This window comes from Gossypium raimondii, chromosome 8, assembly GCF_025698545.1.
Source record: "Gossypium raimondii isolate GPD5lz chromosome 8, ASM2569854v1, whole genome shotgun sequence".
In the NCBI taxonomy this organism is placed as follows: domain Eukaryota; kingdom Viridiplantae; phylum Streptophyta; class Magnoliopsida; order Malvales; family Malvaceae; genus Gossypium; species Gossypium raimondii.
Window position 1 is genome coordinate 26,027,904 of NC_068572.1, and position 5,982 is coordinate 26,033,885.

General features: G+C 33.0%; 1 long non-coding RNA gene across 1 annotated transcript; it reads left to right on the plus strand.

The window, feature by feature from the left end:
- Positions 1-2,042: 2,042 nt before the first annotated feature.
- Positions 2,043-5,638, plus strand: LOC105791094 (uncharacterized). The gene is made up of 6 exons (XR_008198433.1): positions 2,043-2,221; positions 2,335-2,416; positions 2,805-2,879; positions 3,171-3,289; positions 5,235-5,287; positions 5,388-5,638. It is a non-coding gene; the product is annotated as an uncharacterized LOC105791094 (long non-coding RNA).
- Positions 5,639-5,982: the final 344 nt, after the last annotated feature.

Genomic DNA, 5,982 nt, shown 5'->3' on the forward strand with positions numbered 1-5,982 from the left:
GCATGGAGTTAAAAGTTTTAAAGGACGGAATGTTTGTAATGTTGGGGTTTCAAGGGGGAAATTAGGGATTTTAGGGGGGAAAGATGAGGATTTCGGGGGGGGGAGGGGATTTTATAAAATGGCGCAATTTTTTTAAAGTAAAATTGTTTTTTGTGGCGTTTTTTTATAAAAACGCTGCTATTCACTACACCAAAACAGGCTTTTAGCGGCGTTTGGATAAAAAACACCACTAAAGATCGAGCATTAGCGGCGCTTTCTGGAAAACGCCGCTAACAATAAGCATTAGCGGCGTTTTTTAAAAAGCGCCACAAAAAACCTAAGCCCAACGACACCATTTTCTGAGCTTTTGGGGATTTAGCTGCGTTTTTGAGAAAGAGCCGTAAAAAACCTAAGCCAAAACGACGCCGTTTTGTGAGCTTTTGGGGATTTAGCAGCGTTTTTAAGTAAGTGCCGCTAATGCTCAGGGCTTTAGCGGCGTTTTTGAGAAAGTGCCGCAAAAAACCTAAGCCAAAATGACGCCGTTTTGTGAGCTTTCGGGGATTTAGCGGCGTTTTTAAGGAAGCGCCGCTAATGTTCAGGGCTTTTAGTGGCATTTTTGAGAAAGCGCCGCAAAAAACCTAAGCCAAAATGACGCCGTTTTGTGAGCTTTCGGGGATTTAGCGGCGTTTTTAAGCAAGCGCCGCTAAAGCCGCTAATGCTCAGGGCTTTAGCGGCGTTTTTGAGAAAGCGCCGCAAAAAACCTAAGCCAAAATAACGCCGTTTTGTGAGCTTTCGGGGATTTAGCGGCGTTTTTAAGGAAGCGCCGCTAATGCTTAGGGCTTTAGCGGCGTTTTTAAGAAAGCGCCGCAAAAAACCTAAGCGCTTTCGGGGATTTAGTGGCCTTTTTAGGAAAGCGCCGCTAATGCTCAGGGATTTAAAATAATTAAAATACTATTATTTAAAAAATTTTTAGAGTTTTTTGGGTACATTACTAAGTGTTTTTTAATTTACATATTAGATAATTTCTTATATAATCGTAAAAGAGATAATATTAATTTTAAAATATTGAATTAATTATCACTATAGTTTAAGGTTTTTGGTTTAGGGTATATGGTTTAGAGTTTAATTAAGGTTTAGGAGTTACTATTTTAAGGTTTATGGATTATGGGTTAAGGGGTTATGATTTATGGTTTATGGTTTAAAGGCTGGGTTTAAGGTTTAGAGGTTATGAGTTAAGGGTTTAGGGTTTTAAGGTTTAGAGTTTAGGGTTTTAAGAGTATTAGGGTTTACGTTTTAATAAGTACAAGGTTAATTTTCATTTTTATTCGCTCCAGGGATATCCCTTTTTTAATAAGATTTTATAAAATTTTTAAAAAATTTCATTTTAAACTATGCCACTTAAGGCTTGAAGTCTCATTTAACTATTAACTTAATGATTTTAGTAATTGAGGACCATATTGATATAAACTCGTTAGTTTAACGATGTAATTAGAATATTTGAAAGTCTTGGGAACCGATTTAAAATTAAAATTATAGTTTAGGGATGTATGGTGTAATTAACTCTATTAAAAATTAATTATTTTATATTTAAATTTAATTAGATCTAGCAAAATATACGATATTTGTTTTCTAACTTAATAACTTAGTTTTTTTTTATAAAAATCTAATTTATAAAAAATAGTAATAATAAATGTTTTATAAAATCACTTAACTAATCATTTTTAACAGACAAAATAAGAGATTTTTAACAATGCAAAACGACGTCATTTTATTCAAAATGAAACAATTTTTTGCGGTGTTTTTTGTAAAAACGCCGCAAAAGGTAAGCAATAGCAACATTTTTGTAATAAACGCAGCAAAGAATAATTTTACTTTAAAAAATTCCCGCCATTTTATTTTACTTTAAAATTAAAAATTTTTGAATAAAATAATTTTTACGGTGTTTTTGTGAAAAATGCCGCAATAAATAAGCAATAGCGGCGTTTTTAGTAAAAACGCCGCAAATAATCATTTTATTTAAAAAAAAATCACGCCTTTTTATCCTAAAATTTCCCCGCTAAAACCCCAAAATTTTCCCCTCTTCTTCGCAGTTTATCAGTATTAAAAATTTAATACTCGCATTTCGCTTCTTCACCCTTTTCAAGGTCATTTCTTTCGCCTCTTCTTTCTTTTTCTCGGATCTTCTTTCTCCCTCTCAGCAAAGATCTCTGATTTTTTCTGTCTCCTTTTCGTTCGCTCTCTGGTAATTTCATCTTCTCTTTTTGTAATTTAATTTGTTCTATGCTGATTCATATATCGTTACTGTTACTTGTCTCGCTTTCTTTCTTTTATTTTCTGTTTTTGAATGATTATCAGCTTGGTTGCTGAGAAAATAGAGGCTGGAAATAGGCTTGTCGAACCCCCGTCGTCAGTCGCTGAGCTTATCCCTTTCCTAGACGTAATCCCTAATCCATCATTTTACTATTTTTCCTTAACTTCGTTTTGCTCTTCGTTAATTTTTTTCCTTATAATTTGATTTGTCTGATTTTATTATGTATGCGTTTTCGAAATTTTTAGTGTGATTCTTTCTGTGCAATTAATTTAGTTAGATTTCACCCATACTGATTTTATTGTCTTAATTGACAGTGAAGTATATTATCTAATTGGATAAAAAGGTTAACTGGGTTCAGCTTAAAATATTAGTGTTGGAGTTGTGTCTAATTTCCCATATGAAAATCACCAATAGATTACTATTATGAGAATGGTAAGTTTCTCTTTTAATTTGTTTGATGATTTTTTCTGTTTTAAAGTCATGTTCTTATGTACGTTTTGGCAATGTTGTGCAGGTTGATGAAGAACCTGCAATTAGAACAAATACCACCATATTATTGGGAAACATTGCAAGCTACCTAAATGAAGGGGTTAGTTGTTTCTTGGCTAATCCTTCTTGAATATTTGTTTTGATTCAGTCAATAGTGAAGGCATATCAAACATTATTAAGATGGTTCACATGGAATCAATGACCTTGAAAACTTTTATGTTACAATTTGTTTTCTTGTAAGGTGCATTAATTTTTAAGCAGCTAGCTTAAATAGTTAAATGATTTATAAAGGCATGTCCAGAATTTTTTATAGCCACTTGATGGATAATGTCAGTTCTCTTTTCCCAGGATGTAATTTTGGTTTTTGACTGCTAAAATTCTAACCTTGCAGATGGGCCATGAGTTCCTTAACTCTTAAAGGCAAAGCTAATCAAGCTCCAGGCTTGGCAAATATTCAGGCAGCTCAGAAGCGTCCTGTTTCGCAACCAGTTTGACAGCCTAAACCACAAGGTAGTATTCTGAACATCCCTACAATAGAATAGTATGAAATTTTAATGAAAGTCGTGAATTTCACAGCCTCTTTGAATCTTCGGTACTTTTTCACCTTTGGTTTGGGAAGCAATATTTGGGAAGAAAACCTCTCAGAAAACATTCTAAGTTTTTTCTTTTTTTTTTTTGTTAGGCTTCTAAAATTTGTAAGTCTCTTTGTCCTACCCCTTTTCTCTTGGCTTACTGTTATTTAATTACATATATTATATGGAAGATTCTTAGAATTTATGATTGGATGTTACCTCTTCTTTTTTTCTTTATACAACTTCTCATGTTTGTATTTTGCTGCCTGAATGTGCTGGTTGGTATGTTTTTGAACTGTTACGTGCATGATAGATCAATACAATTAGCGGTGGTGCCATTTTTTTCTTACTTGAGTAGCTCCTACACAAAACTGATGCTAGCGGTGGTGCCATTTTTTTCTTACTTGAGTAGCTCCTACACAAAACTGATGCTATGTTGTGTCATTACTAAAATTAGATCAGAATATATGTGGCAAAATGATTTGATAAATGAGTTAGCCTTAAACTGGAAGAAGATAAAATAAAAAGGAAAGGGGAACATGGAAATCGTCATGATTTGTTTTTGGCTATTTTAGCATGTAATAGACAGAGCTATATTTTTAGAATTTTAAGTCAAATTTTAGCATGTGCGTCTGTATAAAAAATTTATATATGTAAGTCAAATTTTAAGAGATTATGAAATCAGTAAAATATTTGGTGAAGAACGGAAAATCGTAACAAATGTAACAAAATCATAGTTGATCCCAAGCTGTTAAACTTTTATAAGTAGGCATAAACTCTTCACTGAGTTTCTCTTGAGTTGCATACTTAAACTCTCCCTTACAGAAGTTTTGGATAACTCTTACTTTCTCCAAAAGAGTTTCCATTGAAAGAGTGGTGGGGTCCTACAAATGGAGGAGTTATCGGTTGGCCACCCTGTTGGGTAGCACTGACAAGGACCATCAATACACTCATTTTTGGATCACCTTTTCTTTTCTAGTGAGGTACACTAGTATTATTATTATTATTATTATTATTATTATTATTATTATTATTATTATGATTCTGTTGTTACTAATTAGTTAAGAAATGAAGTTGAATTTAAGTTACTGTTAGTTCTATGCTGATGATAAATAATTTGTTTGTGGGATGATAAATGTGCAGTTTCTTATTTAGATTCTGTAGACTATTTTAAATAAAAACAGTTCTATGGTGATGATAAATAATTTGTTTGTGGGATGAACTTGCCTAATGTCTTATAGGTTTAAATTAGTTATATAGTAAATTAGTATATGGAATCATCACTTGCTTTTTTAGGTAAAGGTAGATGCAAAGACACTACCTTAAATTGAATAATGCATTTGATTTAGATGTTTATTGTTATTATTTTCTTTATTTTTATTATCGCTCACAGTCCATGTGTCTTAGAAAAAGTAGATTGTCCTTAATAGAAAGCTCATCTGTGAAGTTGGTTTGCGTGACCTCCCTTACTTTTAACAAATTGTAAAAAAAATGCAATGAAAGATGGAAACCAATTATAATCGAGGTGTGGCTTTTTTGATTGCTGATTACTTTCTTTTTGCCAACATCCTACTCATTCTCTATCCCTCTGACTTTGTGCGTATCCTTCTTTCTTTCTTTTATCTTTTATGGTCAATGATGATGTCATTTCACCTTATGTGCTCAAGAATTAACACTTTGATATGTTCATGCCTATTGAGTACACTATGTTTTGAGGCAAATCAAACAATTAAAAACTCCAATGAGATGAATGATTAGATTTTAAAAAAAAAAGTTATATTGTGAATTAAACTCCAATGAGATCAACGTTTAGATGAATGTTTGGATTGGGGGCATAATTAAACTTTATGGTTGAGGCTGACATGATTCTCTCTTTGTAACAGGTCAATGAGTTCAAGTCTATAGAAAAGTTCAAAATTTTCAATACAAACAATTTGTAAGTCATATTGCCTTAACATGTTAGAACTGTCTGTTTAGCTTAGTACCATGTCGTCTTTGGTGGATTTCTAATTTCTAAACTATAAAATTGGCTGCAGGAGGTCAATGGAATCAAGGTTCTTCAACTGGAAATTGCAACTGGTGCAGCAATTAGGGTATAAAATTGTACCAATTATGGTTATGATGTATTAAAATGTAAAAAGATTTGTCTAACCATGTGTTTTCCTTACGTGATTAAGTTCTTTGATCATGTTATTGGTATCAACGTACCTCGATCACAATTCTTTATACGTCTTGTTCATGAATTTCCATTTTAATATGTCTTCAAATTAAATTATACATTTCTAAATTGGATTTGTATGCTTTTATAATATTTTATTTTTTTATTTTTATGACCTTTAGCGGCTTTTTAAAAAACGCCGCTAAAGGTCATGTCCTTTAGCGGCGTTAGAGAAAGTGCCGCTAAAGATTATGTTCTTTAGCGGCGTTTGTGGGTAAAGCACCGCTAAAGATCATGTTCTTTAGCGGCGTTTGTGGGTAAAGCGCCGCTAAAGCTCATGTTCTTTAGCGGCGTTTGTGGGTAAAGCGCCGCTAAAGATCATGTTCTTTAGCGGCGTTTGTGGGTAAAGCGCCGCTAAAGATCATGTTCTTTAGCGGCGTTGTCAATAGCGGCATTTTTTGCGGCACTAGTGA